The sequence below is a fragment of the Manis javanica genome, chromosome 18, assembly GCF_040802235.1.
Source record: "Manis javanica isolate MJ-LG chromosome 18, MJ_LKY, whole genome shotgun sequence".
NCBI lineage: Eukaryota > Metazoa > Chordata > Mammalia > Pholidota > Manidae > Manis > Manis javanica.
This window is the reverse complement of record NC_133173.1, coordinates 1,190,980-1,218,609: the sequence shown is the minus strand read 5'-3', so window position 1 is coordinate 1,218,609 and position 27,630 is coordinate 1,190,980. Positions and strand designations below refer to the sequence as shown.

The 27,630-nt window shown below is 53.9% G+C and overlaps 1 long non-coding RNA gene across 3 annotated transcripts; it reads right to left on the bottom strand.

The window, feature by feature from the left end:
- Nucleotides 1-11,089: 11,089 nt before the first annotated feature.
- On the bottom strand, nucleotides 11,090-26,218 carry LOC108388524 (uncharacterized). Of its 3 annotated transcripts, XR_012127085.1 has the most exons (5): nucleotides 25,938-26,218; nucleotides 21,147-21,328; nucleotides 20,278-20,406; nucleotides 13,988-18,271; nucleotides 11,090-11,903 (listed from the first exon to the last, which is right to left on the bottom strand). It is a non-coding gene; the product is annotated as an uncharacterized lncRNA (long non-coding RNA). The 3 variants fall into 3 exon arrangements; XR_001851092.3 differs by having other exon boundaries at nucleotides 11,090-18,271; nucleotides 20,097-20,406; nucleotides 25,938-26,121; XR_012127084.1 differs by having other exon boundaries at nucleotides 11,090-18,271; nucleotides 25,938-26,110.
- Between the last annotated feature and the right edge of the window lie 1,412 nt (nucleotides 26,219-27,630).

The window sequence follows — 27,630 nt, the reverse complement described above, 5'->3', positions numbered from 1 at the left end:
AGCTTCCACATGCTCTTCTCTAGCTGCGTCCGGATACCCGGGAACGAGCACAAGGACACCCTGAGGGGGACCAGCGAGGACGGGCGTCCACCAGCCCCGTGTGCAGAGGGGGCAGGCAACAAGGGGGTCAGAGGTATTTTAAGGAACAGGTTTTAATGATGGCAAATGACGATGAAGGGCGGTCAAGGGGTGTTGAAATGTTGGTGGGGAAGTGGGAGGGGACGGGAGGGTTTGGGCCCAAGGCTCACTGAGGTACCAAGAATGCCAGCTGCAAGGAGAGCGAGATGCCCAAGTGAAGATTTCCCAGGTGCGCTGGCTGCAGAGTGCGTGGCGCTGGGGCGGAGGTGAGAGGTAGGGAATCGAAAAGCCGGCACACTGAACAGGTAGGCGCTGATGCGGCCCAGAATTAAGGCCGGAGGAAGGGAGAAAGACGGAGCCCGGCGACCAGGCCCTCCGTGCTATGGGAGGAGCGGCTGGGCAGGTGGCAGGTCAGGCTGCGGGGAACACGGAGAACAGGGAGCCGGGCTTTGCGAGGCAGGAGGGGAATCAGGCCTGAGGAGCTCAGCAGGCATCCGGGCCTTCCCTCCCGCCCTCATCAGCTGGGACAGTTTAAACTCCACAGCTGTGCTTGATCGAAACAGCTGCCAGTTACTAAACATTCATTGCTAAACACAAGTGAATCAGTAACCCTCTGAGGCAGGTTTTATTCCCACTGTACTGATTTTGAAACAGTGAAATTCCTTTACCCCTGTGCACAAAACAGAGACACAACCAAAGAAGCAGGTCAGGTACCCTCGGCTTAAAATGAATCGAGAGTTTTACGTCAAGAAGGAACTTCCCGTGCATCAACACCTCTCATCTTTGTGGTGATGGTGAGGGAGGAGTTCTGACTACCGAAGTGACACATAGTCCCTATGATATGTAAATACGGACAAGGAGAAGAGCAGAGAAACGGACAGCCCACCTGTGGTGCTGACCGGCACTGATACATGGCATGCATCATGCAGACCACGCATATCCATATATGCACATAACACACACACAAGTAGTTAAAGTTCTGTCAAAACAGGACCATATCCCTACAGCTATTTAATTCATCATAATTCATTCACTCCATCTACCAATTTGGAGACATTTATATTGCTTGAGATGCTGGTTATTTAAATTACTCCATCCTTAATTTCTGTTATGCTATGGATCTTAAAGGTAACTGATGGTTTTATTCTGCCTTTATTCAAACATTTTTCTTTGGCCATTTGCATTTCTTTTTAGAATTAAATATCCTGTGCATTCCTCCTGTGCTTATGTCTATTAGGAAATACTGAAGTTCATCTACGCAGTTTTAAAAGTCAAAGATTACTACAATGGTTCTGGTAAACAACTGCCATCTCTTCCTCTGAGCTGTTGCTCACAAGCACAGTCCTTGTGTTTTGACTTAGTTGCCAAATCTGGGTGAACCCAGAGCATCTCCCAAGCCCGTGAAGACTGGCCGTTTCCGTCTCAGAGGAAGGGGCAGCCGGGTGGACCCTTACAGTTCTCCACGTATATTATGTGCTAGAAACTTTACCCCCACAGATTGGGGGTAAAAAATTCTGATTTTTTTTCTAGCTGAATTTGTGAAATCCAGCAAGCATTCACCTGGAATGCTTTTCCATGTTGGTACCTTCTTTTCTGATGGTTTCTGATGGTTTCGTCTTCTCCGTGTTAGAGTCGAAAGTTTTTCATAGCTTGATAGCCCCTAACACATGAAAACTGCTCCCATTACCCAAACCCCACGTTCCTCCTCTCTCTGCCTAGGTCACTGCCATTCTCGGGCAACTGAACATCCCAGGATGCGGTCCACCGCCTGCTCCCTCTCTGCTGTCTGCAGACTTTACTTGGAGGTGGACTGAAGGGGGCATCTGAGGGTTGGATGGAAGCTCTGAAATTATCTCCGCCTGTGGTGCAGGGAAATAGAGCCCAGGCAGAGAAGCCCATGCAGGAATCTTGCTGCATGGAGGAAACTGGTGGGAGTTTGGGGCTGCTGAGGCTGCTGGGGTTTGGGTCAGTGTAGCTGCAAGAGCCTCAGAAAAGGACTGAAAAAAAAAGCTGCAAAACTCCCTATTTTTTTCCTCATCTTACTGTTGGCTGAATCCTACAATGTCCATGGGTAGGATGACTCTCCAGGTCACATGGAGGGCTGAGCAAAGATTTCAAAGACCACACAGTGCTTACAAGATTTTGAAGTTCAAGAGCAGCCTGAGTGGACATACCTGGTTAACACCTGAGCTTTGAATGGAGACTTGAGAAGGGCCACACCCCAGGAGTAAGAACCACATGCTGCACATTGGGGCTGCACCCAAGGAGCTGGGGTAAAGCCACAGAGACCTGCCCTAACAGAGCCTGAACCCCATCCTCAAGTCTCAACCAGCCTTGGTGATCCTTTGGTGACTGAACTGGGTGCAAGAACAAAACTTAACACTCGAAAGGACTGTGAGCTGATCCAGAACCGCTAGAATCCGTCGTGGGCAATAACGATATTGGTGCACAGCAAAATCACAGACATGCAAAGGGCAGTAAGAAAGAGACCAGTTATTAAGAAATGAAACAGTCAATAGATGCAGACTCCCAGACAGCCCTGATACTGGTATCAGCAGATAAGGACTTGTTTTGATTAATATTTTTTAGAAAACAGAAAAATGGATGAAAAGAATGAACATTTAAATAGAGAATTAAAATACATTTCAAAGAACCCAGTAGATACTCTATAAATATGAAACATATTATCTGAAATTAGGAACTTAGTAGAGTGGCTTTGTGGGAGACCAGATACAGTAAGCCACAGAATTAGGGTGCTTGAGGACAGGTCAGTGGAAAATACTAAAACTGAAGCACACAAGGGGAAAAGGAGGGGAGAAGCTCCTCTCGGCACTCTGTCCTCTGTTCAGTAATTAAAGTCTCCTGTCTTGTGCGTAACTGGAACTTCCTACTTCTTTCAAAGCTGAGGGTGCCCCCCCCCCCACCCTGCAGCTCTGAACTTTGCAGGCTGTAGTCCCAGGGCCGTCTTCCCTGCCCCTCTGCACATGACTTGCTTGCCAGTTTCTGCTGCCCCAGGGTTGGAGCAGGGCCTCACGCGAAGGAGGAATGGCCGGGCATGTCTCTGTGGCCTACTTCAGGGAGTCGGCTCATTCTTTCCCTGGGCTTGGCAGGGTTGAGAGTTAATTCTTTCTCTTCCATGGTCCTTTCCAGTGTTCTTCAGAGGCGCCTCCACTTCCCTTTACCGGTTGGTGCATTTTGCTCCGCCTGGTTGCTTTCAGCTCCTTCCTAAACCCCCGAGAATTCTGTGGCCCAGCACTTCGTGGGCCTCACCTGAGCAGGACCTAGGCAACTCCCAAAGGGACACTCTCTCCCTCCTTCCACCAGAAACGCTCACCTGATTTTTGGTCCTGGCATAAATCTGGGTGTACAGCAAGGTCCTGAAGCTCTGTGACCAGGGCAGCCAAGCCTGGGCTTCCAAAATTAGGCTTCTCAGGAGGAAATCGGGTATCAGTCCCTTCGCTTCTGAAATCAAGGAGACACATGCCTAATCTCCCCTATGAGCCCATGTTCCTGGGTTTGAAGGGAGGAACAGGCCCTTCACCACCCCAAGCTCTCCAGATACTCCGTAGGCTGGACATAGGTGGCGGCCTAAGGGTCACAAATCTTTCCGAAATCCCAGGAGGTCTTAGATCTCACTTTGGATTGTTTGAGGGTGGTGCAATAAAGGGTTAACTCAGATCCACAATCCCTACACATTCCAGAGAAAGGACTGGCCCTTGACAGTGTCCCAGGCGATAACCTATGAACCCTCGGAATGCCCTGCCCGATCAGAGTGTCTTTGTGTACCTGGGACCTCGGGCCGCCCCAGACAGGTTAATGATGAGGGCCTTGGGCCGCTCGGTGTCTCCTTGACTCTGGAGAGGCCAGGGACTGTGTGGCTAAGCCAGAGCGCTCCAGGCCTGCATGCCTGACCGCCCAAGACTCAGCTGAGCATCTCTGGCTGGGAGTACGCTGTGCGTGGCTGGGAGAAGGGAGCGCTGTGTGTACCCCGCCATCGGAGAGGATCCGCAGGCTCACGTCCGGTCTGTCCCGGACTCCCCCCCACGTGCTTCTCCCCTTTGCTACAATATGTTGTGACTATGACAGCTTTTCTGAGTTCTGGGAATCCTTCTGAATCGTTGAACCTGAGAGTGGTCCTGGGAGCCCCCACACTGGGGCCAAAAGTGAAATGAAAATAGCCACTGTTACAACACACGGTGTTGGTGCTGCAAAGACAAATCCCAACAATTACAGGGGTCAAGGCGCAAACACCCAGGTCTCCATGGCGACGGTAAATACGTGTCGTCATATCTGCTTCAAGTCTTCCTGTTCTTTCTGATCAATAAATAAAACCTAATAGACACAAATCAAATTTCTTTTGAAAGGCCCCCTCACCCCCAACCCCCTGCCCAGTCCTGGTCCCTGTGGCGTCTCAGAGGTTAATGTATATTCTTCCTTTTCAGGCTCTTACGTTGTTTTCTGAGTGTGTTTGCAGCCTTTGGGGTTTGTGCAGCTCCGAGCATGTGGCCTTGCCAGTTCTCACAAACAGGTTGGTCAAGTGAACACACTTGGCTTGACGTTCAACCAGCAGTATTGGGTGGCACTGACAGGGTGCAAGGCATGAGTGGTGGGTACCTTCTGGCCTGGTGGCTGGCATCAAGGCTCACTGACTTCAGTGCATGTTTTCTGAAGGGTCCTTCTTGAGAGCTCCCCATCCCCTCATCACTTGGGGATCATCCCACCATGTCAGGCCTGAACATGGCGGGGAGTGGAGGGGGTATTAGGATCAAATCAAAGTGGGTCAGGGCCAGGAGGTCCCCGGTGCTCTGGCCGCCTGTGCAGAGCGCTGATCCAGGACCCTGGGCTGGTCGAGACCCCCAAGGGGGTGAGCTTTGCAGCTCAGCAGTGGAGCAGAGAAGATGCTTTTCCCCTAGACTCGTTGGTGAAGCTTATTAGTCACTGTTCCCTGCACGTGGGAGCCAGTGATCAGACTCTGCTGTGCGCCCCTGGGCCTGCCTTGCTGTTTGTATACAGAAGGTGGACCAGGCGGGACCCACCTCCTGGCTGCTGACTTGCCTTGGAGAATTATTCTGCCCTTTCAGACCTCGGTTTCCCAACTTGTAGGATGAGATGACTTGAAAGGGCCAGAAAACCTTCCAAGGATCTGCTCTCACGTTCCCCATTTTCAACGTTCTGGGGGCCGCAAAACAACACCTACCAGCTCTGTGGATCTTTACAGCCAGTGAGTGATGAAGACATGACCCAGACGGGCGACGGAGTCTCAGAATTAACGCCCCTGCTTGGAAGGTCAGGAATATTGTTTGTTTATGGTGTAAGGATGAAACAGTGGTCCTGGTGCACAGAATATTCCAGAACAATGTGGGCAAATGCAGCTCAGTTTTCAACAAACTGTCCCTCAGTGACCGCTGAGCGCTGCCTCGGTGCTGGGCAGCTGGCCGGTGGCGGGCAGCGCGAGGACGAGACGGGGTAACAGAGAGGTACAGCGTGCAAAGGACGCCCCCAGGTGGCCAGGTGGAAGGACCAAGGGCGTCTTTGTGGAGAGGGTGGCATAGCAAATTGACCCGTTGGGTATTTATTTCTGAATACTGTGTCTTTACTGAGCCATTCCTCTGACCACGCACCATACAGTCTGAAAGCCTGGGGGCCACGAGGCACGAGACACAGAGCCAGAGCCCCGTGTGCAGGGGTGCCCCAGCCACCCCATCACACGGGCCCATGTCAGAGCCGGGGGAGCGCGCCTTGGCCAGGGCACACCCACCCTCCCAGGGCCAGCCTCGTGTAGGTTTGCTCCTGGGGGGAGGGGTGGGGTAATCTTGGGCTGGGAGGCTGCCGGGGCCGACCAAGGCAGGGAATGGAAGGAGGGTATCCTCTGCAGAGCCAGCAGCTGGTGGGAGGGCACTGCCCGCCCGAGGGCGATCAGTGAGTCACTATTTCCAAAGCGGACGCAGGTGAGCAGCAAGTAGTAGAGGGAACGGTGGGGCCTGTTTGTAAAGGGCCCAGCGGTTAATGGGCACAGGGCTCGGGAAGCGGGCCTCACGGCCGAGATTAATACGATCAAAATAAAAAGCCAGGCAGAAACGACGTGTAAAGATGCCACAGAAAGCCTCTCGTTTCTCTCCCCAGGATGGTCCCGGCACGGGATTTAACAGCTCGTCTTCAGAAAGAGGAGAGGAAATGGGGTTTATCATGTATTGAACAAATGGGTTTTCCATTTTTTCCTCAAGTGGAATTTACTTCTCTTCCGGAAGCCACAATCCACACAGGGGGAGAATAAACGAGACGTAAATATAAACACACTTCCCTGAACGGCAGCCAGCAGACAAAGGGCTTCTGGAGGAGATTCGGCAGTTGATGTCATGATGAAGTCAGATAAAATTACTCATCACTATTCTGTTAACTGAAGAAAAAGGGGAGAAACCCGGAGAAGGTTATGAAAACCGTGCTGCTTACAAATTGCTCCAGGTGAAGCCATTGCACAGCGGCCCTCATCCACGGGGCGTGCGGGCCAGGACCCCAGGGGATGCCTGCAACCTCGGATGGTACCAGACCCTGCACACACTGTTTCCCCCCATACATACACATCTGTGATACAGTGTAATTGTAATATAGCTCAGTGGGAGATTAACAACGACTAATAATAAAATAGAACAATTGGAACAACACGCTGCAATAGAGGCTGTGTGGACGTGGGCTCTGTCTGTCTGTCTGTCTCTGCCTTGCTGTACGGCACATGCTCTTCCTGGGATAATGGGAGGTGATGACATGCCCACGGGATGAGGAGCAAGCCGGGTGGGGTGGGCATCCCGACGTGGTGTCAGGACACTACTGACCTTGTGACCATGTCAGGAAGGGTCATCTGCCTCTGGACCGGGGTTGACTGCAGGTCACGGAGATGCAGAAAGGGGGTGGGGGGCTGCACTCTGCAAGCTGCTCCCTGGCCCCAGGCGGCACAGGACCAAAGCCCTCAGGCCTTGTCTGCAGCAACAGGGATTCGCTGCATCCACGGGCAGGAGCCGAGCAGCAGGGGGCAGTCTCCCTGCTTTTCAGAAGCCCCCGGGTTCAGAGGGAATGGGAGGAGGGTCTGAAGAGAGTTTAACTAGAAGGCTGGTGGGTTCTCAGGGGAAAGAGGCGGCACTCACTCCTGGCCAAATCCCGCCCGGGGTGTCTCTGTCCCTGGGCTTGCATCCTGGCAGGAAGCCGGAGGCCCAGCCAGCCCTAAATGGCTGGTGGTGCAATGGTGGAGGGCCGTGTTCTCAGGAGCCTCTGTCTGAATCGAGCCCACCCACGGGCCACAGGCTTAGCCTAGTCACGGTGCAAGAGGGGTGCTGCACAGACACAGGTCCTGCGGGCTCCGTGGTGGAGGTGGCAGGCGGCTTTTCCTCCCCAAATTAAAGCATGGAGTACAGTCTCGTTTCTCTTCCAAGCACTGTTGGAAGGACAGCCGGCCCTTCACTCCTGTTCTCGGCTTGCTGGGCCCTTTGCAACCCCTCAGTCACTGCACTTAGAAGAGGGCGAGGAAAGAGGAGAGGAGATGCTGACACGGCCAGAGCTACTCGGTATCGCCAGCTTGTGTGATCACGAGCCAATGGTGTCCCTCATGGTCAGGGCCATGTGGCTCCCAGGGCACTCGTGGGGACAAAAGCCCGTCCCCCGTGCAGAAGTCACACGCTCTGGGGGGGATGGCATATGTGTACAAGGAGGCAGCACAGGGCAAAATTTGAAAACAGTGAAAAGATGATTCATCAGCCTCCAGGAGCCAGGCAGCAGCCAGGCCTTCCCCACAAAGAAGCCAGTGGTGAGGCCTGATCGCAGACACTGGGGCCACCTGCCTCTGCTCCTGACCCGTGCCTGCTGGGGGCCCTGTACGTGCAAAGCAGAGGGGCGCTGGGATGGCGCAGTGAGATTCTTACAGTGTCTGGGCAGCCAGTCTGCCTGGGGCCCAGGGATTCCCAAGATGTAAGGCCTTCTGCGCTAAACCCACACCAGATGTGGGCAAACAAGGCCAGCTGGTCACCCCAGGGGTGCCTGTCACACAGCAGATGCTCCGTGACAGCAGCCACTGGTCCACGCTCTACGGCTTCCGCCGCTGTGACCAGTGGGCGACACTGGGCGCGCTGTTGGCCAGGCCTTGTTCTCCTTGTCCTGCATCATCGGCCCCTCTGACCTTCAGAACCAGCCTCTGTGGCAGGTAGTCGCCACCTCAGTTTCACACAGGAGGAAACCACGGAGGCAGGTTTGAGCCCCGGCCCTCTGACTCCGTGCCACAGTTTTAATCAGCACGCTGCACCCTCTTCCCTCTAACTGAGCATTAGCCACGTCCCAGCCACTCTTACAAGGGCTTCAGCTGTGCTGGTTCACGTTGTTACAGACCCCAAAGAGAGGAAGGCTTGTTGGGGAGGGAAAGGGAGGCATTGAGTGTTAATTGCACGATTCCCAAACCTCTTCTGTAAAGACGTGGCGGCCCGCTGGCCTGGCTTTAGCTCTGAGAGCCCAACATCCCCAGAAGTCTGCCCCGTGCTGGGCACGCCGGGCTGGCTGGTCACCCTGGATGCAGAGTTCACCCACAGCTGGTCCAGGAAGGCAAAGACCCCCAGCAGATCATTTAAGCACAAAGAGGTGTAATTAGCAAACATGAGAATTGCTACATGTTCACCTTTCCTAGTTATCAGTCAGGAATAATAAAAAATATAACAGCAAAGTTCAAGTTTAACAAATGAATAAGCATTTCCAAGAACGCCAGTAAGAACGGGTGGCACACAGGTTTTGGGAAGCTGTGCACTCACTTCTGGTGGCCCTGGCACCTGGCGAGCCCTGGGCAGCTTTTAGCCCAGGAGGCGTGCGGCAGGAGGGAAACATGCTCGGGATGCGGGGCTGACTCGGTGCAGCTGAGCTCAGACATGGGTCTGCACCGCGCTGGCCACAGTGAAACATCCCTGCATAAATGTCACCAGGCATGGAAGCAGACTTGGAAAACTATGTCTTAAGAAGGGAAACTGTGGTGACTTTTGTTCTTTTCCCCTGATTTCCGTTGTTGCTGCCTCATTTGTTTATATTATAAATGCACAGCAGGGCCAACACCCCGCACTGACCCACTTTCTGTTTCCGTGGGCCTGGTGCTCAGTGCCGCCTCTCCTGGCTCGCTGGGGGGTCCAGGCTGAGCAGCTCTCCTGCCCGCTTCCTGGGCCGTCACTCTCCGTGTCCCCCCTCTGGCTCTGCTGCCCACTGGCTGTGGTCGGGGGCCTTGGGGGCAGGAACCGTGACCCCCGTGTTCTCTCCATGAGCCAGCAGCCGCCTCTCCTAATGGGACATGGGTTGAACCCAACTCTGATCTCCTTGTAGTTTCTCAGTCTGCAAGAGGCAAATGGAAGCCTGGGTGGGGTGAAAAGGCCGACATGTCTCAGGGCCTTTGGGGGAGCAAGGTGACATTCTCCAGGTGACCTGGAGGGGGAGCCGGTCTGTCCCCAGGCCCAGGGCCGCCGTGGCTCTCTGAGGACATGCAGTCCCCCAGGCATGTGCGGCTCAGCCTCTCACCCCACAGCTGGAGGAGCCGAGGTCAGCGAGGGGCAGGCATCCTGCACTGAGTGAGTCCCAGGGCTTGCTCGGGCCTGTCTTTCTGTGTCATCACGGGCCAGCTTCCACACCAGCGGCTGTCCTGTGACCTGCCAAGGTGCCAGAAGCCTGTCATCTGTGAGTCAGTCGTCCTCTTTGGGAGTGACATCTTCATCTGAGGAAGTGATGCTAAATACCAGCTCAACTTCCAGAAAGGGTGGCCGGGGAGAAACCCAGTGACAGGAGCCAGGACACAGGGGCAGGGCGAGGCCACCTGGGTCACAGGGCCAGTGTCCCGGTGCCTCCCGCTCCCACAGACTGCCAACTGCGGCCCAGCCTTCCTGAGCCCTGTCTCCTTCCCTCACAGGTAGGGCGAGAGCAGCTGCCCATGCCGTGAGGGTCCAGGTGCAGGAGGTCCTGGCACTGCGCACTGGCCGAAGCGCCGTGTGGCCACTGGCCAGACAGCAGTGCTGTCCAACACGATGTCACAGGGCAGACCCTCCAGCCCGGCGTCTCCTGGCACATACACAAGTGCTTTGGTAACTGAGAAAACGCACTGATGGTTCTTATTGGACCAAAGGGATCATCTGGGGCAGCCTGGCCAGCAAGCTTTGATGGCAGGCTGGAGAACCGGCTGTGCTTGGATCAGGAATGCTCAGAAATCACTGACCTCCAGAGCCCTCCTCCAGCTCCCAGGTCCAAGACATCTGTCCCCCAACTTGTCCATGGACTGAGCAGCTTTCCCACTACCTGGGTCCCATCATCTGAGTGTCAGGGCTCTGTGCACAGCATATGGACTCCCAGGGCACAGGGTGCGACACGGAGTGCCAGGGAGAGATGCAAGTCCTCGTGGACCCTCACTGACTACGTGCAGGCTCCGTGCTCTGGGCCTTACGTGAATTAACCCACTCCATCCGTGACAACTCTGTGACTCCCATTTTACAGATATGGAAAATGAGGCACAGAAAGGATAAATAACGTGTCAAAGTCCTCAGGGTGCCAGTTGAGGTGGGATTCGAACCAGGGATGCTCATGCCCAGACACCACGCGCTTCACTACTGCACAAGGCAGCAGCCGGCGGTGCCAGAGAGCCCCAGGGCAAAGCTTCCTGCCGACACGGGGTCATCTGGGAAAAACAGCTCAAGGAGGTGGCAAAAGGCTGGCCCCACTCTCTGCTCAGCTACTCCTGTTCTGCCTGACCCCAGCCAAGGCCTTCAGATGCTCTCTGGGTCTCAGCTCCCCAGTGGCAAAGTGGGGGCCGCAGTGGGTGAGCTCAGAGAGGGCCCTCAACTCCACTGTGGAAACACCCCGGTACATGGAGAGTTCTCCCAACAACCCCACGTGGTCTGCTGAGGTCAGTAGAGACAAAACCTAGAGGAAGTCTGAGGCTCCCAAATCAGAGATAGTTTTTTTGCAAAATATTTTCAAAGATGAGGAGAACTTGTTAAAAACAATGAAGGCATTTTCTTTTATTTCCAAAGGAAATGATTCAACCTAACCAAAGGTCACCAATGAAAGGGGGGAGTTCAATCACATTATAAACATCAGAGATTCTGTGACTCTTCCCAGCCAGGGGAGGCACTACAGGCTTCTGCTGTGCATGCATGTGTGTGTGTTTGCACACATGTGTGTGCTTGAGTATGTGTGTGTGTGTGTGCGTGCGCACGCGTGTGTATATGTCTGCACCGTTTTCTGATCCCACCAGAAGTGGATGGCGGTTTTGTGTCACCCTTACACTTGATCTTTAACCTGTGTCAATTTTGGGATATGGCGTGAGTTAGACGACCAACTCTTTTCCTTTCACACGTGGATATTCCGTTGTTGTCCAGCCCTGTGCGATGAAAGGCTGTTCATTCCTCCCTGAATTGTCTTGGCACCACGGTGGGAAATCAACAGACTGTAAATGTGAGGGTTTCTTTCTGGACTCTCAGTTCTATTCTGTGGATTTATATGTCTGACCGTAGGCCGGTATCACACCAGTTTCCTCATTATTACAGTTTTCCAGTAAGTTTGAAATTGGGAAGTGTGAGTAGTCCTCCAATGCTGTCCTCCTTTTTAAAGATGTTTTGGCTATCCTGGGTAATTTGAATTTCCAAAAACATCTTAGAATCAGCTTGTCAGTGTCTGCACAGACGCTAACCTGGGTTTGATGGGATCGCATTCAGTCTGTAGATCCGTCCAGGACACCAATTTGTCTTGTCATCTTGACAATATTAAGTCTTCTGACCCATGGAAATGTGTGCTGCCTTCCAGTTTATTTAGGTCTTCCATAATTTCTTCCAACAATGAAAAAAAAAGTTTTGTAGTTTTTGGACTATAAGTTTTTCACTTCTGTTGTTAATGGATAAACTTTTTATTGTGGCCAAATATACATAATGTAAAATGTATCATTTCATCCATTTTTGAGTGGTATTAAGTGCACACCTTGCTGTGCCTCCATCCCCACCATTCATCTCCAGAAACTCATTTTCCCAAAATGAGACCCTGTACCCATGAAACACTAGATCCCCACTCCCCTCTCCCACTAGCCCCTGGTAACCACCATCCTTTCCGTCTGTTAATCTGATTATTCCTGGCACCTCACATAGGGAAATCATATAATATCTGTCCTTTTGATGTCTGGCTTATTTCATTAGCATAATGTCTTCAAAGTTCATCCATGTTGTTGCCTGTGTCAGAATTCATGCCTTTTTAAGGCTGAATAATATTCCATGGTATGTACACCACATATGCACAAATATCTGACTTAACTGCTATTTCCATTCTCCTGGGTATATATATACCCAGAAGTAGAATTTGGGGGAACCATACAGCAAAGCTACATTTGTTTGAGTAATGGGTCATTTTAGCTCATTATGGTCTATCTGCTTTCATGCTTTTTAAATGGCTATTAAATAATCAACAAAATATTTCTAGCAGTCCGTTGTTTGGACGTACTCTGTGCTGTGAGTGGAGGTATGTTCTGGGGCCCCTGCCTGCTGCCTGTAGTCTGTGGATCAATACATTCTCACGGGGGAGCCAGCGTGCGGCTGTGTCATCGCCTCGCTGACGGCCTGGAAGCGTGTCTCCTTTCTTCAGGCCTGTGGGCTCGGGCATGGTTGCCCAAGTGCCCTGGATTTTTTCCGTGAGCAGAAGACCTGGCACCGGCATGTGCCCTAAGCCACCCCTCACCTTCGAGCCATGGGGCCCGGGGTGCAGCTGGAGCGTCCATGATCTGCTGTAGGGACACCCTCTGCCTTTTGACTGGGGTCCCTGCTCTCCCTACCTGTGCTGTCTCCCTTTTCCTGGGCACCACGTGAGTGGGGGGAAGAGTCCCGCTGAGCAGCCTGGGTGGACAAGTGGGCACGCAAATGGGAGCCAGAGCATGGGGCCTTCCCTGCGGCAAACAAGGGCTTTGGAAGAAAGAACATTGAGCAGGACTCAGAACTCCCACTTCCAGATTAAGAAAACAACTTGCTGTGAGCAAGTGAAAACAATATTTAAAAGTAGCTCTAGTTTTTATAAAACAACTCTCTCATCATTGCACCCAAAAAGGTACTTACACCGAGTTTAAGAGATGTATCTAAGATCAGAAAATACTGCTTTGTAGCTCATGGCAGAGCCGATCGTGTCCTTCCGCTGATCTGACTCAGGGACCCGTCCCTGCTCCGGGTTCAGTCCTGGTTTCCTGTTAAATTGTTATTGTCCCTAAATCCTCACATTTCCTCTTAGTGATAATTCTTCCCTAGGAAAATAATGTCCAGGCAGTTTCCTTCTAGTAGTAATGAGTCAAAGCTCAAGGCAGCTGTTAACTATTCCTCTGGTCAGGCCAAGCCTTCTAAGGAGGGACACCGCACAGTTCAGACGCAAACGGAGGTCATGAGGCAATTGCTTCCGGGCGTGGCACAGCCTGGGCAGGGGACTGGAGCTGCGGGGCAGGGACCTGGCACAGCCAGAGATGCATCATCTCCCGCCGGGCCACCAAGGATGCCTGCCCCACGTGGCCCAAATTCGGAGCCTGGGGGTCAAGACTCCCCTGGGAAACCATACAGGCCAGAGTCCCACCCCAGCTAACACTCGGGGTCAGTAAACTTTCTTAGACCGAGGGTCTGAAAACTGGTCCATGGACCAAATATGCACTTCTGCCTGTTTTTGTATGGCTGGCAAGCTATGAATGACTTTCAAATTTTTAAATATTTGGAAAAAAATTGTATTTTGAACACTAGAATTATATAAAATTCAGATTCTGGTGTCTTCAAGTCATGTTTTGTTGACCAGCAGCTCACCCATCACCTGCGGCCATGGCTGCTTTCTGGCAGCAGGGGAGGAACTGAGTAGTGGTAACAGAGACTATACAGCCCGCAAAGCCTAAAATACTTACTTTTGGCCTTTTGCAGAGAAAATTTGCCGTCCCATCTTAAACTCTTCTCCACAAAACCCAGGAGCAGAAGAGAGGAACAAGGGGAGGGAACGCCGAGCCACGCAGTCACATCCGGGGGCACCCAGGCCTTGCCCGATGGGAGCGGGGCTGAGAGGCACCCACGAGGTCCGGCCACTGCATTTCCGCTCTGCTGCCGTGGGGGCGGAGGGGACAGCCCAGGGACTGTCCCGTGGAAGCCGTGCTGCAGCCCCCTGCCCCGTCGGGGTCCTCCGCACCCGCAGTGTGTCTCCGGATGCAATTATGGGAATAGCCCTGCCCACCCTCACCCCATGGGGAGATGGGCCTGAGTTCTGTCCACTTAAGAAAACAGGTGCAGAACTGGGGTGTCGGTTCATGAAGGGCCTTCCATGGAGAAGCAGTGCTGTTGGGAGCTACCCTGCGCTGGTGACCAGCCCTTCTCCAAATTCAGCTTCCATGCTGGCCACTGTGACAGGCCCTGGGCTGGGTCCCTTGTCCTGGCACAGCCCCGGGCTGGGATATTGCCTCCAGACATCCCAAAGGCTGGCCTGTGGAAGGTGGCTCTGGGAGGCCCCGGGGGCGGAACCGGTACTAACGGGTGGAGGGAGAACACACAGATCTGAACCCGCCTGGGGAGGCTGCTCCGTCCTTCCGAGCGGAGCAGGCGTGAGCTGCGGGGGAGGCAACGGGCTGGCTGCTTGGCAGAAGCACGGTGGGTGATTAGAGAGGTGATAGCATCAGACGGCCGGGGGCGTTAGGACGTGAAGCAGAGGGCGTGTGGATGGGGGCGGTCAGAGCCCAGGGGCTAAGAGCATGGCTGTGAAGTCCAGGCCAGACCCAGGTCAAGCGTGGCTCTGCCACTAGCATTCGGGGAAGTTGGTTAGAATGAGCTTCAACTCCCATATCAGTAAAATATGGATTATGGTCATTCCCTCACCGAGGTACCACGAGGGATGAATTACAGAGCATTTAGCGCCGGCGAGTGGTAGCTACAGCCGAACACTTATTACAAGCAATATTGATCCGTTGCTGGTTGCCTCGTTCATCAGCTGAGCCCAGAATCAGGCAGGAAAATTTCTCTCTCTCTCTTTTTTAAACTTCTTCAGTTTCCAAGCCCTTTGAGGGCAGGGCCTAGAGGAAATGAGTAAATAAATAAAACAGCTCTCGGGGATTACGCATCAGCCTTCAGCAGGAGGTGGTGACTGTCCCGTGCGCATCTTCGTGGGGTCAGTGACATCAGTGTGCGCTTCGTCAGAACTACTGGCTCAGACCAGGCTGTGAGCTTCTCCCCAGGACTCAGAGGGGGTGGGCGAAGAGCAGAGACCCTCCTCGGACGCCACGAGGGTATTATGTTACACATGAAGTTTGGCGGGGATGTGGGGAGCTAGAGAACATCGCATTAATTTGTTTTCATATTTTTTCCAAATGTTTAACAACACCATTCATCAAGGAACCCATTAGACTGAAAAACAAATGCTGATGGTGAGTAATGAACATTAGCTTCCATCGCATTTGCCCTTTTCTGGCAGTTTCTCAAGTTCTAGACTTGCCGGCTCAAGAGCTTAGCTACTACTAAGATTTTTTTAATAAGCTGCAGGGGCTATGAGCCACTGTGACAGGCATCAGAGGACTGGGGCTCCTGTAAGAGGGACGGGGAAGGGCCAGCCTGGTATCTTCTGCCGGGACACCAGCCTCCTGAGTTCATTTTAATCCTGTTCTCCCATGGGGTGCTGAGCACCGTGGGGGACTTGGACCAGGTCGCTGCCCTCATGGGGCCCCTCTGGAGATAATTCCCGACAGGTGCCTCCCGTGCACGTGCACGAGTGTGTGTGAGTGTGGAGAGGGGATGCTCCAGGCATGGGGCCAGAGGAGGCTCCCTGGAGGGGCCACACCCAAGCTGAGTGGTAAAGGCACATCCATCTAAGGATGAAGGCCGGAGACGGCGTGGTGGCCGCACAGGCACGGAACGAAACCCGGAGGTGAGTAAGACGGCAGCAGGCCAGGAAGCCAGGGTGGCGGTGAGCCTTGAACACCTGCTGAAGAGTATGATCCCCCAGGAGAGCTTTGAAGGGTGTTGAGAAGAGATGTGGGCCAATCGCATTTGCAAACGGACGCTTTGCAAGCCACCGTGTGTAACCAGAGCTGGAAGGCTTGACGGGCCGCCGGGAGGCTGACGGGCCTGAGGACAGCAGGCACCGGACCCTCTGCGGCCCTCACCACGGGGAGTCCTGTCCTCACCGGGGCCCCCCAGCATTTGCTGACTAGTAGCAAGCCCGAGAGGCCGGCACCACGTCCCTGAGCAGCATGGCTGGCGTGAGTAACCGGAGGACAGGGAACACACACAGTCGCGCTGCAATCAGACCCAGCCTGAGTCGTTTGCATTTGGAGTGAGAGGCCCTCATAAGGCTGCCGGGAGGAAAAACTGCTTCTCCTGTGAAGCCCACTTAACCATCATCGAGGTCAGCACGTGCATTGGAGGGAAAAGAGGGAAGAAGAGGTTTAAAGCCCAGGTTGACGGGCGGGAGGGGCTGGAGGGGCCCCCGAGTGACAGGAAGCAGTGCCCACGACCTTGTGCCTGGGAACACTGGGGCTGAAGGACGGTGTAGAGGCGCATCGCAGCCCAGTGCAGCGTCCCTGGCTCTGGCCAGCGCTCTGCTCCGCCTGCAGGGAAACCTGAGCGCAGGCCCTGCCCTGATGTAACTGACGCTGCGACGGCCCTGCTTCGGCATAACACGACTCCAGTCCCGTGGCAGGTGAGGCACCTGACGACCCTCAGCCCCACCTGTGACTATGGCCCCTTTGGCTACAGGAGAGACTTCAGAGATGAGATTGAGTTTAAGGACCTTGAGAGGGGAGATTGTCCTGGGTTACAGGGATGGGCCACTGGGATCGAAATGTCCTGCAGGAGGTGGGGGCAGGGGGGTCAGAATAAGTAGTGGAGGTGTGACACTGGGAGCAGAGGTGGGAGCTCTCTGAGGACCGGCCAGGGGCCAAGGACTGTGGGCAGCCTGCTCAGGCTGACGGGCCAGGGACAGATTCTTCCCCGGAGCTTCCAGGAGGAGCCAGCCTGCTGGCACCTTGATTCCAGCCCAGTGAGACGGGGCTTGGACTTCTGACCTCCAGAACTGTAGGAGATGGACGTACGCTGTGCATGCCCGCATCTTCCTGGTGACTTGTGACAGGAGCCGCTGGAAACTCAGCCTGAATTAGCACATATTCCAACACCGCTCTGCCAGCTCAGAGCGTCCTGGGAAAGTTTACTCAGGACTGGCTAAGGGACTGAGAATGCGTTCTTCCTTTCGGGAACACGTACTCGGCGATAGCGTGGTTCCCCCTCTGGAGTAAACTCAGTAAATGCTTATCGAGCAACCGGGTTGGGTGCTGTGGTGGTTAAAGATGTAGTAAAGCTGCTTCCAGGCCTCTCCCAGTCCAGGAAGGGAGCAAACGCAAGCCCACAGATCTCAGGAATCAAGGCAGAAAGTTCACATCCTAGAAGCTCCCAGGGCGCCCAGGGTAAAAAATGGGAGACGTCGCCTGGGGCAGGTGGGGCAGGAAATCGCTGGAAGCCAGCCTGGGTCTCGCTGCCGGGGCAGGGGTGGGGCAGAGAGCGCAGACAGGCTGGTCTGGGGTGAGCAAAAGCACGGGAGTGGGTTGTGTGCTGTGATCTGCACTGCATCTCCCAAGATCCTACGTGGGGCCCCACTCCAGCAAGACTGGTGTCCCTATAAGAAGAGGGGGACCCTGGAGCCCTCTCTCCCTGCAGGAGCTCAGAGGGAAGATCACGTGAGGTCACTGGGAGAGGCAGCCGTCGGCAAGCCGGGCAGAAGCCTCGCCAGGAACCAGCCCTGCCGGCACCCTGAGCTGGGCCTACAGCCCCCAGGGCCGTGAGGAGACGGGGTCCTGGGGCTGGAGCCCCAGCCCGTGGGGTGCTGGCAGGACAGCCGGGGCAGAGGGGCACAGGGGGTGGGTCTCACCGGGAGAGAGCGTGGCACGGAGGAGGAGGCGTGTGGTGGCTGGGCGGGCCACTCTGCACGCGGCCGAGAGGGTCTGCCGGGAGCCCAGAGCCCTCGGAGGGCGAGCCCCGAGGCGTACGCTGAGGGGCAGGGCGCCCGCTGCTCCTCTCCAGGGCCCGGCAGGCGGGGTCCAGGCTGGCCAGCTCTGAATCTGCTCTTCCCGTCTGCTGGCCGAACGAACTCCCACGTCCTTCTGGGCGTGAGACTCGGGGGTGATCTTCCAGCTACCCCCTAGCTTCTTGGCTGTGACCCCCTGTAATAAAAACACAGACAAATAGGAGAAAAACAGATTTAGTTCATTCGTACACAGGGGAGCCCTTCAGAGACATGAGACTCAAAAAAGCGACCAGGAGGCAGCTCTTATACCTTTTAGATTGAAAAAATAAATAAAAAACCTATGGATTTGTGTGGAATTGACAAGACACAGGGGTCTGGGCTGGGGAAGGAAATAGTGAAGCCCCAGCAGGTTTGCGGGTGCAGCCTTCCCAGCCCCACAGTCCCCGTCTCTGGTGAGGCCGCCTTCTGCCCTGTGTACAGGCTGGCTGGGTTTCACATGGGAGGTTTATCTCCTACTCTAAAGGGGGACAAAGGGGGGTCAGAGGGTCCCTCTTGCACTGGCAGTTTCTCAGGAACCTTTAATTCAAAATAATCCTTTTGCCAAAATGGTATATTTTGGGGTGATGTGTTGTGAACCCCCACAGGCAGGAGGATCATGGCTAGTCATCCTGAGTGTTCCCGATTCAATGGGAAGTAAAAACCCCACTCAGCACTCCAAGCTTGACTTTCCATTTAAATGTCCAGATCTTAGAAGGCCTAGAAATTTTTTTAAACTTTCAGTGAGGGCCGGATCTTGCAAAAGCAACTTGACTGTTGTTTCTCTGTGTCTTCGTGTAATCCAACTTCTCTTTGAAGGCCTTTTCTATTCCCCTGAGAAGCGAGATACATAGAGGCTATTCCAGCTACCTGAGTGGAGAGTGGGTAGGAGAGAGGATAAAGGGGGAATATTCAGAGTTTAATATTAAATCGTTATATGAATATAACTGAAATGAGGAATTTGGTGGATTTAGCATTTCCTTTCATCAAGCATTATACGATAAATTCCCAGGATCTGGATGAATGGGTCAGGGGCGTACACAAAAGTCTGCAAGCCTTATGGCCTGTTACTAAATGGCAGAAGCACACGAGGGTCTTTTCCAGGCCTCCTGGGACCCCTGCTATCCCTGAGATCAATAAGGACCACTGGGCGGAGGAAGGACAGCACACATAGGCCCCGTTTTCCATTCTCAGGGCAGCTGTAGGATGCCGCTCTTGGAGGCTAAGTGCCGCACAACTGAGTCCCTGAATCGGGATCCTTGTAGATTGTGTGGCAGTCCTTGCACGTCCTTGAACGTGGGCTTGTACATCAGAAGCGTCCACAGGGCCTGCCCAGCTCCCTTCCCCCAGCCCCCTGCCCACTGCTGGGACCTCTAGACTTGCACGTGAAGGCTCTGCCCAGCTGCTGGAACCAGGTGAGCCTGCTGTTCATTCCACTCCTCCGACCTTGTTTCTGAAATCTAAGCGTTGCCTTGTGACCGAGGTCTGGCCACCAAGCTGTCTCTCTGTCCTGGTATTGGTATCCTGGTCTGCAGAGCCTGCAGGGGCTGGTCCTCACGGAAAGAGCACCCGACTTCCGCCTCTGCTTCACCCCTGGACCGGCCCTCGCGGGGTCCCAGGTGACTCCTGAGCCCCAAGGCCCGTGGACGCTCTCCGGGCGGGAGACTGCCCGGCAGCTGTGCCATCTGACGCGGCCGATACCACTTCCCTTGTACGCATCTGTTTAAAGACATCAGGACTCCCTCTGGCTCTGAGCGCTGGGAGCAGGTTCCCATTAGCGTGCCCAGAAGATAGGAAGGACAGAAAGAAGGCACTGGAAAACACTCGTAATTTATAAATGTGCTGCATTTAAACTACACTGTAGCCTCATTAAAAAAAACTTTTCATTTTGAAATGATTATAGACTCACGGGAGGTTGCAGAGACACGGACAGGGAGGCCCCATGCGACTTCCCCGTCTCTCGTCCCCCCTTGTGTGCATCTTACATGTCCTTACAGCTGGGCGACAACGTCACAGCCGTGAAATCGGCACTGGGGCAGCCCACAGGGCCTCTTGGGCTCTCGCCAGCCCTAAACGCTCCCGTGCGTGTGCGTGCGTGGCTCTGTGCAGTTTCATCATGTGGGCGACCTTGCCTAACAGTGAAAACCCAGCTGCCCCATCACGAGCCTTAACGTGTCTTCCGTCTTGGCCGGCCCGGTGTTGTCCTTCCTCTGCAGGCCTTTCTGCGTGAAGCTTGGCACGTGGGAACATGGCCCCAAGGAGAGGCAGGGTGGCGGACATCCCGGGTCACGTGCTCTGTTATGGGAAGAAGGGGGTCATGGTGTAGAGGAAGTTCTTAGCAAACAGGAAGAGACATCTGAGGGCGTTTGGCCGGTGGGAGAGGGAAATTCAGAAACAATCCATGAATTCAGCAATTCTGCGTGTGTGTCAGGTGCCTGGGAATATCCTCAGCGGCTGGGATGTATCTGAGCGAAACGAAGGTCCCTGACCTTACGGAGCTTAGAGTGCCGCCCTCACCCCAAACTGGGAAAAACGAAACAAAAAGAGAGAGAAACTGCCTGCGGCAGCAAGTCTGTGGGGGGATGTCTGCCGAGTTCCGTCTCCCCCCCAGTCAGCACGGGCCAAGGGGTACGAGGGGGCCGAGCGAGGGCAGGGGGATGGGGCGCAAGTGGTTCGAGCTGCTCAGGTCCCCACAGGGGAGTGAGGCGTGGACAGAGACCAGGAGCTCTAAGCGTGGGGGCTTGAGGGGCAAGGAGAGCAGCCGACTGGCAGGGTCTGGGGTTCAGACCAGAGCAGCAGGAAACAGGGCCCTGCCATCAGACGCCGAGGCCACGTTCACAGACCTCAGAGGACCTACCCACCTGACTCCAAAAAAATAAGCCGAAGAAAAAACAGGGCCCAGATTTATCCTCCCACCTGAATCAACTACTGACAGATACAATGTATACAATCGTGGTTTTCAGACAGGAAGCAGCAGGTAACAGAGGCTGGGGACTCCTGGGGGGGGAGAAGCGCTGAGATGGTCCAGGTCTTACCTGAGGTTCCAGGTCGCAGAGAATCCAGGCAGCACCTCTCAGCCTGAGTTGAAGAAATGAGGCTTGAAGGCCAGGGAAGCCGGGAGGCTCGAGTTTGCAGGGCCTGGTCAGCAGGGAGACGGCCACGTGCACACTCTCCGGGGGACATCCTCAGAGAAGCCCCCGGAGCCGTCAGCAGAGTCCTGATGAGTGAGAGCCGCCAGTGCCCGGGGTCAGAGGGGTAGGGAGCAGTCCCGGGCACGCACGGGCTGGGGACGGCCTCGCACCCACCAGCTGGCATGCCACCTCATCACCTGGGGGTGGGGGACTGGGCAGGGAGTGCTAAGAGGTTCAGGGGTTCTTTACGGGGTGACGGAATGTTCTGGCATCAGGTAATGATGGTGGCACGACTTTGTTGATGGACTAACCACGGACGGTGGCATGGTGAGTTTTATGGCGTGTGAGTTTTATCTAAAATACACACAATGTGTGCCACTGGAAGAATCTCAATAAATGATGTTTAACTACCATCCTCATTCCCTCCTACGGTATGTTTTTCTCTATGAACCAGAAAAGGGGGCAATAGCTTGACTAACACACCTCTTCAGAAAAGGAGGTACTTCAGCCCCTGCCGCTCACTCGGCCGCTTGTCGGCCCTGTGCCCTCCGGGCACGCCCGCCCTCTCCGGCTGGGTTCTCAGGAGTACGTGCATCTTTCTCCTGCCGGAGCTGGGAAAGCCCTCTCCCACCTTTGCTCTCAGCACAGAGAGAAGGGCCTTCGTGGGGCATCCCTGAGCAGAGCAGGCGTGGCTGAGGGTCCTCATGTGGGATCTGCCCCCCTCCAGCACACACCTCGTGCCCTGGCCCTTAGGTGACTCTGCTCCCCACGTGGGCTTGGGTGCTTGGTGCTGTGACTGTGACCTGGCTTTCCCCAGACGCCCTCTACACTGGATAAAGGACGCAGGCCTTTCTCCCTGACACACAAGGGGACGCCTGCTCTTTCTAGGCTCAGTCAGCCTGACTGCTCCACTCTTCCTCCAAGACCTGTGGTCCTCTCTCCTGCTGCTCTTCAGATCCCGACCCAAACTGGGCCCATACGGAAGAAAAACCTAAGATCAACCGTTTGTAACTTACAGATCACAGATCCCCAGAGGCTGGGTCTAGGGACAATGGTTCCCCATCACATCCCTGCCCAGGCTGGGTGCTCCCACCAGACTGAGAGAGATAGGGGGGCAGCAGGGCCCAGGGACTGGAGGTGACCTCCTGTCCGATACATACACGAGGGGCCACTCGGTCCCTCCGTCAGGCTTCCTCCTGTCTGAGCATTCTCCGTTTAGCTATAACAGCCTGGGGACCCCTGGGGCCCGCAGGGCGTGTCCTCTGGGAGTTGCTCCAGTCTTTTGCAGTAATGATGCCCCCCACAAGCCAAAGAGCATCTCTACAGAGGGTCAGCACAGCTCCATCTCACCGGGGTGCCCTGGAGAAAACGGAAGTCACGCTGTAAAGCCTCCCCTTCAGGGAGCGGGAAGCTGGACTACAGAGGAGCCGCCTCCGCCTGCTCGGGCCTCTGCCTGGAACGCAGAGTGAGATGAATCCCTCGGCACTCCAGGCCCTTCGCTGAGGGCCACGCCCTGTGCCGTGTGCTGAGTGGAACCCGGCTTAAGTCCCTCAAGGTCACCACTGAGAGGCCCCTCGGCACACACCCGGTCACCTTTCCCTCCTGTCTAGCTGCCGGGAGTTGCCGACCTCGCCGTGCACAGCCAGGCCTTGACAGGAGCCTCCTGGCCCTGCCTGGCAACTCAGCAGAGGGCCTGCTGGTCCCCAGCTGAGTTCCTTCTGCCTGTGGGCAGAGCCCCTGGGAAACGGTGACACTGGGTCTCTGGAGCCCTCTTGGCACTGGGGACCATGGCTGCCGCCAAGCAGCTCTACACAGTGTCCTCAACAGCCACGCCACTCAGAGGAGGGGGTCCACGGGATGCCCAGTTCCCAGGTGTGAACCAAAGTTTCTGTGCCCAGGATTCTCCCCTGGCCCTGGTCGGTTGGCCCACTGCACACGCATGGGCGATACGTTGCTATTGACTCTACATACAGAGCTCCATCCAGTGCTCTGGGCCACACGGTGGCACGGCTGCAGGAGGGCAGAGGCTGGAGAGGGGGGCAGCAACCAGGACAGATGCTGAGACGGCTGCAGGTTGGACAGGCCAGAGGCAGAGACCGGCTTGCTGAGTGCAGACTTGCTCTGAGGCGGATGGGATTCTAGTGACGGACCTGCCACTGTGGGAATAAGCTGGGTACAAACCCTTTCACCCCCAGAACGTCCCACTGTCACTTCTCAGTCTCACTGAATCAAGAGGGAACTTGCTGGGGCTGAAACCCACTGAGGAGACACCAGGAACCCTGGTGCGACTTCTTTGCTGGCTCAGCGCAGGTCCTTGGCCCCACCTGCCCTCAGCCACGGACGGGGTGCAGACCCCAGGGGCAAAGGGGCCGTGGCCCTGCTCTCAGGCACTCCGTGAGGAGAAATGCCCACTTGCTGATGAACAGCCGCCACGGGACCACCTCCAGTCCCCAGCCAGGCCTGCAGCCTTTCATTTGGTGCCGGCAGTTGGCTCAAGGCACGAGCGTGGGCAGACTCGCAAGCAGGGCTGTCACTCTAGTCTGGCGTCCTGCTGAGGGACGGCGTACCTAGTTCATGATTTGGAAGAGCCCTGGGCTTGGCAACAAGAGACCATTAAGTGTTTTCTGCCAAGGTTGAGCCAATGAGCTGCGGGCCCAGTGGGCAGGCGCCATCTCTGACGGGCCCCACCTGGGACCTAGTGTTAAGTCCACTGATCACACCCAGAGGAGCCCTTCCGCCCTCCCTGCCCCCCACCCGCTCTGCTGGCGCAGGCTGGGCGCCCCTCTCCTCGTCTGCGTGGGGTGGGTGCCCTCTACCGAAACCCTCACACATTCCGGAAGGTCATGTCCATTTGCTCGTCTCTGCCCTGGGGCACGGGTCTGTCTTGCCAATGGGTTTCAGCCCCGGGCAAGGTCACTATGGATTCCATGTGACCAAAGAAATGACAGCAAAATGTTCTTGGGATGAAAGGGTTATACCCAACTTTATTTCCATGGTGGCAGGTCAGTCACTAGAATCCCGTTCACTCAGAGTCTGCATGCAGCCAGCCGGGCTCTGCCTCTGGGCCCCTCTGCCTGCACAGCCGTCCTCTGAATCTCTGTCCTCAGCGCTGCCACCACTCCAGCCTCTGCTCTGCTCTCCTGAAGCCCTGCAGCCCTGCCACCGTGTGGCCCAGAGCACTGGGCGGGGCTCTTTATATAGAGTCAATAGCAACACATTGCCCACACGTGTGCAGTGAGCTAGCCGACCAGGGCCAGGGGAGAATCCTGGCCACAGGGACGTTCATTTTATCCCCAGGGTCCTGAGGACAGGCCGGGTGTCCCCTGTGTAGCCCCAGCACTGTGCCTGGCAGGTGGAAGGTGCCATGCAAATGTTTACTGAGAATGTGCTTGAAGGATTTGTGGGGGAAATAAACAACTGGTAGGCTTCAGAATGGTAGTGGCGGAGGACAGCCTCCTCCCCCACCCCGGGAGGAGGCTGGCAGGTGAGGGCTGAGTCTGCTGGTGATTCCTGGCCGCCATCCTGGGCAGCAGAGGCATTTCCGTGTCCTGCTCCCGACCCTTCACCTCTCCCTGCCCAACACCAAGAAGTGTTAATTGGAATAAAATCTTCCATTCTGCCTGCGTTCCTTCACTCACCACTTTAAAAATGAGCATGTATTATTGGTAAAGTCGGGAAAGAAATTACTCTTGCTCTATCTACGACAAGAGTATGTTTTTGTTCAGTTGTTTATTTTGAGGCTTAAAGATGAACAGCAGGTGCACCGCGAGCCCGGGCGGGGCAGGATGTGGCCTCAGTCCTGTTCTCGTCCCTGCCCTGCAGCCTGTTCTTCCCTCAGCCTGACTGCTGCACAACCCCGCCTCTCTTTGCACCCTTGGCTTCTAAATGCCCAAGTATTTCATGATTCCAAAGTACTGATCATTTGCTTTCTTACTCTGACAGTTCGCTTTTTATTATTTTTCATGATTTTGTTAATACAAAAAGTCTTTGTAAAACAATATTAATGATCGTAAACCTGAAAAGGAAATTGGCCTCGGACACCACCACGTTGGGGCTGCCATTGCTGTATTTCCATACATCTTTTATCCACAGAAATGCACGCTTATAAATAACTGTACATAAATGCAATAGGACCGGAGCAATTGTCCGATCAGCCTGCTTAACATCTCACTTTCATTTTGCTTCCTTTCTGCTTTCACGGTTGCTGTGACCATTCTCCTACCTACAAACACAGCCTACTGGGGACAGCACACATTTTCAACATGTACACATATATTCACATGTGCAGCCACGTAGTCACAGATGAACCTGCCTGGTATGCTTTTGCATTATCAAAATGAGTTAATATTTGTCAATATTCATACTTTTTCATTATTGCTTTTACTAATATACTGAGGTAATACTTTAAAATATAAAATGAACTAGAGGTTCTCCAGCCCGCTCACCCATCCCCCTATTAGTGAGCTTTGCCTCAATTTACTATTTTCTTGTAAATATTGCTGCAATCAAACATTCTTACACATCTACCTGTATTTCAAGGCTTTTATCTCACCAGGAAGGATGTCTAGAATTGAGATCACCAGGTCAAAGATATACTTTTAATGAACAGATATTGCTACATCACTCTAAAAATGAGTCATAAAACTTCCATTTCTACAAAAATACGCCAGAAATCCCCTTCACACGTGTCCTTACCTGGAACAGGGACAGGAGCTCTTCTATGTTTTTGCCATTTGACTGAAGGCGATTACTGCCATTTCATCATTACTTGAATTTCCAGTTCCTGCCTTCTCAGTGAGAGGAAGTTGCTCTTTTCTCATTACTGACTTGTGTGTGTGAAACGTTTCCGCTTCACTGTGCGTCTGCAGGAAGTCTGACACACTCGTCGCTGTCACCAACGTGGGACAGTGTGACGCATCCGCTGTGATGGCTCCAGGGACCTTCCCTCTCCTGCCTGCACCCCTCTCTCCTTTCCTTTTCCTCTCTTCATGCATTTTGGGGAATTCAACTGCACAAGCCTCTCCCGCTTCTCACCCTCTCTAGGCAGAATTGTGCCTGTCAGTCCATGAGGTGTTTTGTTAAACCTTTACTGCGTATCTATTTATGCACAAACAAAATACGTGATTGCCTTGGGTTATAAAAACATGGACAGTATTCTTAGTTCAACATTAGGTTTTTGGAATTTTTGCATGCAGCAACACAGTCGTTTTGAGAGCTGCAGCAAATCCCTCTGTGTGACTCAATCAGCTCGTTCATTTCTCCACTGAACGGTGGTTAGACTGTTTCCCACTTTTCCACTCTTACGACAGCGCAATGCATCTCCCTTGACCTGTCCTCTCGTGCACCTGCCGGTTTCCGGGGATAGATGCTCGCACCCGGGGTCACGGGGCCAGGGGTCTGGATGTCTTTGATGCTCGTGGTCACTGCCTGACGCTCTCCTGCACGACTGCCCCATTTCCCACCAGCAGGAACGAGCCTGTGTCCCCACGTCCTCCACTGCAGTTACCCATCTGGTGACCCTCTTTTCTGGTTTTAACTTGGTATTTTCCTTAATCACTAGTGAGGTTCAGCCTCTTTTTTTTTGTTTTGTTTTGCAGTTATCTACATTATTAAATGCTCACCCTGACTAGTGTGGTCACTATCTGTCCACATAGATGCTACTGTATGACGGACCACGTTCTCTATGCTGAACGCCCATCCCCGTGACTATTATAATCAAGATCACCCTCTTCTGATGTATTTAATGCCATTTCTATGAATTGAGAATTCAAACCCTTTGGCCATTTATCTATTGAATTGTATTTTTTGTATTGACGTTAATGAAACCTTCATGTATTCTTAATATTCTCTCTGAACACCACTTCTTTGGGTATAGAATTTGCACGTATTTTCTGCCACTTTATTGGCTATCTTTTACATTTCTTTAAGCTGAATTTGTAGTGAGTTCGAACATATCAGTAATTTATTTTATGGTTTGCATCCTGTATGCCTGGTTTAAAAAATCCCTCTCTGACTTTATTTCACAAATGTATTTTCCTAAATGTTTTGCATACATTGCTTTTTAATACTCAGATGTTTTCAGTAATGTGCAATTTATTTTCTGGATGTTATATTTTGTATCTGGTGTGAGACGAGGATATAATTGCTGCTTTTCCTATGTGCTTTTCTCCTACCACTATTTATTCGAAGTCCGTCTGGCTCCTGTGATTCGTGATGCCGACTCTCCCAGACCACCATCTCCTTTCTGAGTATGTGTGTCCCCAGGTTCTCCGTTGTGCTCTGCTGACCGTGTTCACTGTCCCCACGCCAGTCCCCCACTGTTAACTGTGAAGTGTCCTGATGCCCAGCAGGTTGAATGATGCATCCTCCTCCTTTCCATTTTGATTTT